Source organism: Anomalospiza imberbis, chromosome 5, assembly GCF_031753505.1.
Source record: "Anomalospiza imberbis isolate Cuckoo-Finch-1a 21T00152 chromosome 5, ASM3175350v1, whole genome shotgun sequence".
In the NCBI taxonomy this organism is placed as follows: Eukaryota; Metazoa; Chordata; class Aves; order Passeriformes; family Viduidae; genus Anomalospiza; species Anomalospiza imberbis.
The window spans coordinates 43,367,567-43,378,929 of NC_089685.1; positions in this window are offsets into that span (position 1 = coordinate 43,367,567).

An 11,363-nucleotide genomic window follows, 5' to 3' on the forward strand; every position below is an offset into this window, starting at 1 on the left:
GAGATGAATCAGATGGAGGGGAGAAAAATTATTTCTAGTCTTCTGTCTACACTAACAGGCCAACTGCCACAACTCTGAGCACAGGACTCACAGTTCCTGACAGCAGCCAGGCTGTACCTAACCTCCACAAGAACAGGCTAGGAGAGATGGCAAATCCTCCGACTGCATCAAGTTACAAAGTCAACAACAGCTGTCTTGCCACAGGCAGGAGCATCTTGCCCACTGAGTGAGACTTTGGAATGTGCTAAGGAAAAGTAGGCTTTCTTTAGGTGCTGAGAGAACAGTCATCCCTATTGATACACCAACCCAGCCACATGGGCCACATCAGGTCAAAAGAGTCACAGATACCAACAGCATGTGGACAATCCAGATTCCCAGAGGAATGTGGGAACAAATACATAAACATGCCTACTGTATCAGCACTTGTCCACTCTTATAAAAACCAGCTTGGAATGGTCCTATAATAATATTGTTTAATTTTGTATGGTGCAGGTTGAATTTGCTGGATAGGAAGCAGAGGCAGTAGTCATTAGGCTAGGTAAATTGAACATATTTAACATAAGAATAACAGTTAGAAATATAGAAAACTCTGGTCTCGGGTAAAGACATTTTTCTGAGTATATTTACATTTAAAAATGAACTTGCAAAATAAAAGCAGAGACTCGTGTAATTATTTTTTTATTCCAATCCTTCTGTAGCAGTAGCAGCAAAGGACACATTATAGGACATGGCCTGGTATTCACAAAGATCTGAAGCCAAACTTTAAGCCTGTTTCTCTAAGTATCTGCCAATCTGCAAAAGCACCTGAGTTTATGACATGATGTTGAGTTTAGGATTATCTGTACACTGAGTTAAGTTCTTAAAATACATTATTACATAACAGTTTTTGGGACTCTTGCCTTACTCAGTTTACTACATGACTTTGTGACAAAATCCAGACAAAGTAGTGATGAAGAGTATGCTTTCTGGACACTCTTACCCCCCCCCCCCCCCCCCACCATATCATTTGTTGCAAAAATTGGCAAGTGATAAAAGGCAAACTTGAAGAAAATGGAAGGTGTCACAATGAAAGTAAATGAATGTGGCTTTTTGCTATGGAGTTCTTCTGCAGTGCCAGCCAGGCCATTTAAATCACATTTTTCACTATTTTTTAGCAACTGCATGTTCCTCATCTTCCCATATGTGGCTTGAGATTGTGGGTTGTAATTTGAAGCAGAGCTAAAGAGTCAGCTTGTAGTTGATTTATGTGGATGTTTTACTTTGAGTATCAGCAGTACTAAACACTGAGTACTCTGAAATATCATCTCCTGGGCACAACAGTCATAAATTAGTGCCGATAGCAAAGAGAGGATACAAAAGCCCCATCATGTCATGAGAGTTTTATGGAATAAATTCAGTATGGACGCACAAGAAAAGAAAGTGCATTAGGAAATCATTCTCTCTGATTTCAAAGCAGACTTTTGTCTAAGTAACTTTGAGACATTTGATTTTACAGTCTTTGTGTATAATTTCCTAGAGTCTCCTCAAATCAAACCCTGAACAGAACAGAACTAAATCCCTACAACTCCTGCCTGCCTGTCACAAGTATCTACCACCATCCACGAGCCAAGGCTCCTGGACCCAAAAGCAAAGGCCTCTGAGCCACATCAGCTGCCTTCCTGCCAGTAAACCAGCAGAAGAGGTTGCAAGACATTTGCTTTTTTGGGTGACATTTACTACCATTAGTGGCTGATAGAAAAGATCATTCAGGGATAGCAGAAAGAAGAATGTGTTCTGACAGGTAAAACTCCCACCCACTCTTTTTGGATTTTGTTGACAATGCCCAGCACTTCCTATCTGTCCTATGCATGCATAAGGCTGTCTGTAATAGCAGCTCCTCTTTCTTCAGCAAGCTTCTTATACCAATCCCACTGTCCTTGCTAAGCCACTCTCAGCTCTCTTCCTTTGCCTTCCCTCCAAAGTCACTGCTCTCCCAACAACTCCCAGGTGGAATATCCTCCCAATTTCTCGCTCATGTGTGTACAAGTTACTTCATTCCTGCTCTGTCTTCAATGACCCTGCCCAATCTCTCTTTCTCTCAGGGTTATTCTCAAGCAGCTTCCATCCTTGACTTCGACATGTGAACTCTCTTCTACATGCCTCTGGCCACCTGTCCTCCTTTTTGCTTGCTGAAGTCCCAGCTTATAATCATCTCAGTCATTTTTCTCTCCAGACTCAGCTTGCCTCTTTCCCTCTTCTTGCACCATCTCCATCACTCCCTCCTCTCTGTCATCAAGCTGCCTCCCATTCCTTCTCTCATTTTCCCCAGTTTCTAGGCCACACAACATAGACAACTTTCAAGAGTATTTTTAAGGAATAAAGCAACATATTCTTCCTGTAGCTTTCCTTTCAGAAATGACTCAGTCACTTGGCTGCTATTTGTCAAAGTTTTCCACCTCAGGTTTTCCATCAGCAATGGAAAAGTGCAGCCAAAATTATTAAAGTTTCTCAAAGTTATGAGCAACTGATACACAAAGCCATACTAGGATATGCTGTGGAGACTTAACAACACACAGTGCTATCTGCCTCTGCTGGAATTTACTTATATACAGGTTTAGCGCTTTCATTTAGATTATTGGCTTGAATAAATTAGCTCCATTAGCTTTAACTTTGCTTCAGTAAAATATACTAACCCTGGTTAAATAGGAAGGGTGGTCAGCTCCAACTTTAACAGACACTGCTAAAAATGCTTACTAAAAATTCCACGCTTATGCACATAGTAGCTATGAGCCACCTCCAAACAAGGAACAGAGCTTACTTGCCAATGTCATACTGCTGCTCTGCTATCAAATCCTAGTTAAAAAGTACATTTAGTCATTTGACTCTAGCACGTCTAAAAGTTACGTGATCTGACATTTCCAAAATGTGTCTTGTGTTTGCATTTTGTCTATATGTAATTTCTTTTTATCTTACCAATGAACCTTAGAATAATTGTTAGTAGCTTTAGGCACCCTGATCTATACAAGAAAAGAAAAGTATGTCTACAGACATGAAATTCCCAAGCTTTCATTAAATGAAGTCCATACATGCAGTGCAAAGATCTTTATAGAATGCATAATGATAATGTTTTAAGTACTTCCTTCCAAAATCTTTGCAGAAAACTAAACAGACACATACACTCCCACACAGTGTCCTAAAAAACATGAACATTCTGCTTGTAGACTATGTTCTTTCTTGAAAAAAATATACATTACAGACAATTTAATAGTTTTCTTATATTTCTCAGTAGTTTTGGTAGACAAAATCTTTAAATTAAAAGGAAAAAAAAAGCAACATAGACAAAACCAAACAGTTGTGACTGTTTTAGTTTACTCCTGAAGACTAAAAGACTAAAATAAACTTTGTGCGTAGCTCACTACATCAGCTAAGAGGAAAAAACATCTCATCTTTCACTTAGTTTTTACTTGCTTGTCTTCAAGAAAGCTTAGAAGTTACTGGTGCTGCTTTCTTTCATTTCAGATTTCCACAGACAAGACAGAAACAGTGCAAGTGAAATGCCAGGAACAGTGAACTCATTTTATAAATAAAAGTGTGAGCATGTACAATATATAAAATACATGAGTTCAGATTTGGTCAGATAATATTCTTACACCTGTTCATTCAGGCTTTGGACCAAAGCACTTGCAGAGCCTGTGAATGATATTTGAACAGAGCTGGGTAAAAATAGATTTGCTCTTGTAACATTATCAAAAGGATCTGACCTAAGAGATGACGACATCTGATGGGGTAAATCATCTGAATTGGATGTTTCCTCATGTTTTAGGATTGGTTAGTATTATTCAGTATGCATAAAATAGCTGACCTCTACTACAGGACATACAGTATTCATGGTCCATAGCTTACTTCTTCAGTTTTATATCAAGTTCATTCCATAGTCCTATTTTTATTATACACCAAAACATTCATTGCAATAGTTTCATTTGCAAAGTAATCCATAAGTACAAAATAAGTTACTTTACAAAATTAGTGCAGACAGCAGCCTCTAAGCTGTTTCCTCTTTTCTGAATGTCTTATATATCTTATGCATGCAGCCATTTGTGCAGTTAGGAATAGTATTCTTTCCATTATAGCAGCTTTTGCTTCCTTTGATTAAAAAGAATTGGTACAGTATTCACGGCATTTTAGCTCTTTACATCTCCTTTGTGACCAAGGCTGCTGTCTGTGAGCCCACTTGGCTTTGCCTGCACCGCTGAGGACTGTGCCCTCTCTGCAGAAACATCCACCAGTGAGTGACTCTGCCCAGCACCTTGCTGACATGGTCATTCAGTCCAGCAATAGATCAAACCCACTCTGCAGAGTGCCCAAGGAAGATCAGCACTGGAAACAATTTAAAAGTGTGCCATAGAGGATAAGAGCTGTGCATGTCTGTATCAAGCAGGGAGGCAGGCAAAGAGCCTGTGTGCACTTATGCCCAAATGACATTTAAAGCATAGGTTGCCCTGCTGAGCCACTTATAATTCATGTTTGAGCCACTTTTGTAGGCACTGGTGACTACAAATACTATTGTATACAAATACTATACAATACTATTATCTAATACTATCTATACAAATACTACTACAATACTATTGTATTGACACACAGTAATAAGGCATTTGTGGCAACATGCCTCCTTTACTCAAAACCCATAACGTTTTTTGTTGACTCAGAGTTTACATTTTGTTTCAGCTCACTGCATGTGAGACTTGGAAACCTTGGCTGAAACCTCCAGTTTTGTCTATACACAGAGCACAGTATCAGTTTAAATTGAACAGTTTGCCAAGCCAGTAAAAGATCTGGTGGGCCATGGATGACTCAAGAATGACTTCTTTGCATTTGAATCACTCTAGATTTCAATCAGCACAGTCTTTGCCAACCCCAGGGCTTCAGTTCTGAGGCAGTGAGATAGGGCATATTGCAGAAGAAAGCATTTGTAAATACAAATCAGTGTTGGGGGGTTCTCCAGTTTCATGACACATTTTCTAATGTCATCATTTTTGAAGTCTGTACTGTCAGTGTTTTCCATTTGTTTCTGCAGGAAAGATGGTTTTCTGCTAAATTCTAAAATTTTGGCTATTTTTAAGTTGGGTAATGAAATAAGGTATTGTTACAATGCTAAATGTTAACAGCTGTTCTAACTTATTTCCCTGCAGCTGGGACTAAAATTAAGCAGTTAATGACTGTACCCATAGCTTAGAAATACCTTTACAGAAATACATGCTCCCTCCTGAACCCCTATCACAACACCCTAATTTACTGGCTAGCATAGTAGCCAACACTCCAGCCTATGAGATTGCAGCACAATATGGAGTTGCTAGTAGTCAAAAGAAGTAGAAAAATATTAATCTCTCTTCAGAGAAAGCATTAGAAATTCCCTGGAAAAACCCAAGGAGGAAAAAGTTACCTAAGAAGCAAAAAAATACCAGGTTTGCCAGAGCCATGTAGTTAAAATACAGTATCTCTTCCAACATGGTGAGGATCACTTCTGTCAACTTCTTACTAAAAATATTGATGTTAAATGAAATTTTGCCTTTTTGTGTGTACTGTCAGACAGGAGTGCTGCAAATATATACCCAGGAGAATACATCTGACAGAAGTAACTCAGCTCTGTATCCAGAACAGATACACCTCCAGGCCTTTTCAAAATCCTTTTCCATTTTCACTTCTGTAAAATGAAGATAGATCTGTCTTCTTTGTCTTACATGGCTACAGAGATTAAGCAGATGTCAGAGTACTTCACCTTCTACCAGTGTAACACAGCAAACAGGCTCTTTTCCTGGGGGTAGAAAAACTCATAGAAGGCCCTGGGGCAAAACAAGATGGAGCACTTAGAAAAACCTTTCACCCAGCACGTATTACTGGAAGCTTAGCCAGCAAGGGAAGGAAGGTAATTACATATTCTCAGGTGCCTCCACTGTGGAGTTAAAGTGTCATGTGCTGTCCTACCCCTACAATGAAAAGCAGGGGTACAATTAATTTTCCTTCTATAAGATTAATAACCCCTGCCAGAGATCAGAGAGATCCCAAAGGTTTACTTGATATAGATTAAGCATATATATATATATATATACACACACATACATCTGTATATATATATGTGAAAAATATATTATTCAAAAATATTAGGATAATGAAAACTCCTATCCTATGAAGTCAAGAAACAGGAGAGGAAAAATCTCTTGCATTGCTTTTGTATTTGCCAGGCTGGTGATGACAGTCATCTTTTAGTTGTTCAGCTCATAGCAAGACAGCACTCTGTACAGAAGCACATTCTCCTTGCAGATGCCTCACAATAGTTTGCAAAAGCAGGTAAATGCTAAATATAACAGCAACTTTGCAAATAGAGCAACAGAGGAATGGAGTAGTTAAGGAACTAAATTCATTTTTTTTTTCTGTAAGTCACTGGTAGACAAGCACAAAACTAAGTTTCCCCAAATTCACTTCCAGCCTAAGGTTAAACCAGCCAGCTGCAGGCATTTTCCATGGTATGCATGAGTATGCATGTAAGTTTGTGGAAGTTAGATGATTTGCATATAGCCACTGAGCTACTTAGTAGCAGGACTTAAAAAAGGACATATTTGCAATTCCATACCCTAACAGGCCAGGACTGGTCAACAGATCAAGTGTCTACCATGTTGGAGTCTGCTTGTCTTTTCACAGAAATGTTAGGGAAAGGTTTAGCAGAAACAGTTAGGTATTTGTCCTTTGGCACGTAAAAAATAAAGAAATGTCTTTCTTTTCCTTCATATAAACTGAGGCTTGAAGATTTTTTTATTTGTATTGCAGTCACAATAAGTTACATACACAAACTAAATGGATGAGACTCCTGTGATTTTAGATTCCATTCAATATAAACTAATTGAAACAATGTGTGCTAGGAAATGGTGTAATTCTACATGGCAATGGGACCTTTGCTTACCTTGTAGCTCTGTGTGCACAGCAGCATTATCTTTTCCACATATTAACAGGTGCAACCTTTCACATAAACAGCATCTCCTAAGTTCAATTTGAACTTTCACTATTCTTTTTAATGATAGAGCATTTAGGAGATGACTGAGTTGCTCTTTAGGAACTCAAGTGATCTTCTGGTTTCTGTGAATAACTTTAGAAGAAATGCCACTCTGTTAGAGGCAATCCGAACGTGTGTGACACTTACTGTACACGAAAGTGTTTGTTGTACAACTGGAGGGGCACCACGCCAGCCAAACTCATCCATCAGGCTGTCAACACATTACTCTTCTTCTGCAGTGACCTATGTGGAAAATTCTCTTACAAACAGCTGTTCAGATAATAGGCAGACAACAGGTTGTCTTAAACCCCCTTTCAACTGAGCATAAATGTTTGTGAATTTCTAGTTCCATCTGCAAGATAAACATGAACACAACATTCTTTTGATTTACATTTATTATTTGTTTTACATTTTCTATTCGCAGAAACTCTTCTGGACCTCCTACCTCCACTGCCAAAAAAAGACTTTTAGTTCACTGACCTTTTCTATCTGATGTTTTTGTTGGGATGTGAATCCCGCAGATGGAATTCAATTGTCTTTTCTACTTGTGCATTTTTTTTCTAAAGGGTTCATCAGCAGATGTGAAAAGAGTTCAGAATCATGTGACAAAAACTCAGCAATGGATACTGTGAATGTGATGAAGACTTCTACTTCACAAAACTGAATTACTATTCTGTTACATAAAGCAGTGTCTTTTCCAAAAGCACTGAAAATAAACATACTGGAAGTGCCAGAGTGACTTAGGACCCTACTCTTTTGGACCTTCAAGAAAACTTGGACCTTAGACTACAGGCCAAATTAGTTATATGTTCCCTAATTCCTTGGCAGAAAAATTACTTCTGAACAAATCTAGGCCTTGGAAGGTGCCAAAGGAAATAACTGATTGCCAGCTGTAGGTAGAGTTTCCTGAATAAATCCCTAGATGGCCATGTGTAATCATGATGGATTAGATGTGTGAAGAAAAGTCCTGAGCTGGTCAGCAAAGACCCTATTGGCCTATTTTTGATGTCACCTTCAGGATGAGATGCATATCTAGCTCATTATGCGTACTCTAAAATGTTACCACTTCTCTTCCCTGAATTCAGAGGTAGCTCATTTCCAGATATCAACACTTTTTTAAACTCAGTTTTGGAAGTAGGATTTAAGCCTAAAACGTTTTCTCAATCTTTTTGAGATTTCATCTGGTAATTCTTTTGCAGTCTAGCATAGACTCTTAACCCCATATATAGCTAACCTATTATATAGGCAATTTTAATAAAAGCAACACCTGTCATTCAGCAGTGTGTTCTTAGTTCTCCAAAAGCTTCACCAGAAGCACCATTTCTTCTTTATAAAGGTGAAAGCAGAGATGCAGACATATTCTTCATGCTTACTACCTGGCAGAAATATTCAGCTATCTGGCTGCTAAATAATAACTCCTCTGGGAGCAATTTACAGCACTTCCTTAAGTTAGCCATATTTAATCCCATTTCAAAAGAAGATATTGTTTGTGGAATTAACTGTGCACACAGTGAACCTTGAAAGACTACATTTGAGTTCACAGAGCTCTAGCAGTCCTCAGATTGCATTAGGTTGTATCACATACTAATGTTTGATTGATGATCTGTATTAACTTTTTCCTCCTAATGTGACATTTGCTTTTCTGCCAAGATACATCCTCTTCATTCTTTTATTCATGCACAAAGTTTATACAACATTCAGTAATTCATACTGCTTACTCTTCCTTACCATTTCAAGTGAGTCCCATGACTGTAGTTCAGTGCACAGAACATTCCTTTACAAAACGTGGGGGCTGATTTTATTTGTTTATCCTTTCCTTTACACATTTCCAGAATGTCAACCCTGACATTCTGTATTTTTTAGTTCTTTGTGGTCTCAAAATTATGGATTGCAAGCTTAGTCAGAGATATTATTGAGGGTGAAGTTAATCAAATACAAATGTTTATAAACCAGAGTTTTAAACACTACAAGCAAAAACTATTTTTCCACTTTTCTTCAGACCTCATTCTGTTCCATATAAACACATTTCTATGGCTGATTCTTGTGCCATCAAAAACTTTTCTGACTCTTTTTGGTGCAAAGATGTAGCAAAAGCTAGTGGGAAGAAGGTTCAGTTCTAGGTTACTTAAAGAAAGTCAAAATCTGCCTAGGTTTCAATTCTCTCGGTGACATGAGAGGTATAATAATAATCTCCAGGGAGTCCCTTTCATTGTTGTCCACATTGATTGTACAGAAAACCCCTATCAAAATGATTCATCTCAATAGACACAATTTTGTGAATTCAATTAGAAAAGGTACTGTTACAGCATGAACTGATGTTCATATCATTAAAAAAAAACACAGTCCCATGAAGGGGATGAAGGCAATGCAACCAGAAAGGTCAAACTAGCTACTCCTCTTACATGGGAGCCATAGAGATGAAACTAGGGGAATATTGAAGAAATTCAATAGATATACCAGAATAATTGACAGTGCTTGAATCAATTAATAACCATCCTCAGTTTTGTCACTGTCCTGTTGAAAAAGTCCTACAGGGTATAAATTCCCCAAAGTTCTAATCTAAAGAACACTAAGAACACATATACCTCCACCATAAAACACATATTGTTTAGATCACAAGTTAACTTTTCAATTCCTGTTCAAACAAAATAAGACCAATTTCTGGCTGCTTCTGCAACTGTTTTACTGCTCAAAATGGCTGTGAGTGCAATACATGACTTGGTGTATGCATATAATACATATATAAATAAATAAATAAATATATATATATATATATATACATATATACAACCTGTTTAAAGGCTTAGAAAATCTCAGTATACAATATCACATTAAAATGAATTTAAAATTTCAGGCACCCATGAGCAGCTTCATAGTTGTATACTTTGTGTTCATAGAATTGGCCAACATGTGGATATTCCTTTCTAGTTCACCCAGAACATTTTACTCATGCTAAAAATTGGTATTTTGTTTCATGTCTAGAAAATACACTTTCTGTTATAATCATAAAAAGAGGAAAATTTCCAAATCACAATGCCTTCTCAAAACCCAATTTTTAAACTAAGTTACAAAATTAAATACACTAAATTTCCATTATTTTCCTTTTAAATGGGAACATCTTTGAGCATAGGACCTAAAAATTATTACCTTAATGCCTCCTAAAACTGCATTTTTGGGAAGTTTTGCTATTCATAAAAATGACCACAGTCTGTAAGTTAGCATCCCATACACAGGATTGCCACAGTCTACTTTATCACCCAGAAATAAGAGAACAGTCACAAAACTTTTAAATTGGATATAATATCTTATATAATAGGAAAAAAATTAGCATGTTTGCATTACTTCTTCACACCTATCCCAAAAGAAGGGCTCATAAAGAATGAATATACTATTAGGAAATGTTATGCATTATGCTTTTATTAAAAACTGATAATGAGTTAAGAAATTGTGCAGAGAAATCTTTGGCAAACAGTTTATAACTTATAAACAGTTTATTTTACATAGTTTTAGTAAAATAAAAATATAATACAAGCATAGCAATCAAATTATAGCAAGGGATAGTGTAGGAGAACCCATAAATTTGAAATTATTTTTGATCTTTGTGAGAAAGACATTTATGGGAATATCCTTCAGATTTGTTGTCAAGGAGTTTGGATTGCTTTGCAATGCAATGTGTACAGTACTGGGGGTTTTGGTGCACTGATGATATCCCTTATGAAAATGCAACCCCAGTGCTCAAGTTATGGGAAAGTGGTGCCAGTATTACTTAAGACTGACTCTTGTTCCTTGCTAAAGTTAACCCAATATATTATCATTTAGGAGTTATCTTCAGTGCTTAATAAACAAGGGTGAGTTTTTAAAAAAATACCATAGCTTTCAATTTGAGGAGGAACTTTTACCTGCTTTGTGAGAAAATATTTATCTAGGCTATTCCTTCAGCTGCACTACAGATTTGTATTTATATCATTATAAAAATACTAGATTGGAGTAATTATTAAACAGAAAATATGGAGGCTACATCCATCTGTACTTACCAGACAGAGGTTCTAAATCCTCTCAAAAAAATGGTGTGCTTTGTTCCTCTCACACTACAGGAAGTTCAGTAATTGGCATGTTGTTGGTACCAACTGTCATGTTAACTAGAAGTTTTAAAATGAGACTAGATAGGAAACTAAAACTGACATAAAGAAGATACCTTGAAATTGCAAGGAGATATGGACTCTGTACACAATGTCAATGACTGAAGAGACATAATTTTTAAAATAAGAGCACTGCAAAGGATTTGAAAGTTCTAGTGCTGAAAGACTTGTCACAGACACTGAGTGCAACCATGACT